The 985-nt window shown below is 44.2% G+C and overlaps 1 pseudogene; it reads left to right on the top strand.

Annotated features, from left to right (window-relative positions):
* Positions 1-249: 249 nt before the first annotated feature.
* On the top strand, positions 250-371 carry LOC114891540 (annotated as a pseudogene).
* The last annotated feature ends 614 nt before the right edge of the window (positions 372-985 follow it).

The raw sequence follows: 985 nt of genomic DNA, 5'->3' as shown, positions 1-985 counted from the left end.
TCCACTTGTACCACTTTTTTAGATTCCACATATAAGCAATATCATATGGTATTTGTCTTTCTCTGACTTACTTCACTCAGTATGACAATCTCTAGGTCCATCCATGTTGCTGCAAATGGCATTATTTCATTCTTTTTTATGGCTGAGTAATATTCCATTGTATATATGTACCACACCTTCTTTATCCATTCCTCTGTCAGTGGACATTTAGGTTGCTTCCATGTCTTGGCTATTGTGAATAGTGCTGTTAGCTTTGTGCAGTGGCAGTATCATAGCCAATGAGGTTTATCTGAGGCATGATACTGCTAATTGTAAATAGTGCTGCTATGAACATTGGGGTGCATGTATCTTTTTGAGTTAGAGTTTTCTCTGGATACATACCCAGGAGTGGGATTGCTGGATCACATGATAACTCTAATTTCAGTTTTTTAAGGAACCTCCATACTGGTCTCCATAGTGGCTGTATCAACTTACATTCCCACCAACAGTGTAGGAGGGTCCCCTTTTCTCCACACCCTCTCCAGCATTGCTGTTTGTAGCTTTTTTGATGACAGCCATTCTGACCGGTGTGTGGTGATACCTCATTGTAGTTTTGATTAACAGCAAGAAGGCTGAAGGAGCCAGCCTGGATCACGCTTTCCAGGCAGATGGTTGCATCTAAACACATCGTAAGAGCACCCGTTTGCCTCCCTGTGTTAACAGAATCCTACATTCCTGAGACCATCATTCCCCTCATAACCCTTTAAAGCAAGGGCTGGCAAACATTTTCCGTAAAGAGACAGAAAGTAAATATTTTCGGCTCGGCAGGTCAGTTGGTCTCCGTGGCAACTACCGGACTCTGCTGTTGTAGCACAGAAGGAGCCATATAGAGCATGGCAGTGCACCTCTCTTGTATCCTGTGGCCATGAAAAGGAAATCCAGGGCTTTCTCAGTGGCGCAGTGGTTGAGAATCCACCTGCCATTGCAGGGGACACGGGTTTGACCC

Source organism: Monodon monoceros, unplaced genomic scaffold (assembly GCF_005190385.1).
Source record: "Monodon monoceros isolate NGI ecotype Baffin Bay Population unplaced genomic scaffold, NGI_Narwhal_1 Contig792_ctg1, whole genome shotgun sequence".
Lineage (NCBI taxonomy): Eukaryota > Metazoa > Chordata > Mammalia > Artiodactyla > Monodontidae > Monodon > Monodon monoceros.
The sequence above is the reverse complement of the archived record's forward strand: the minus strand, read 5'-3'. Positions and strand labels throughout refer to the sequence as shown.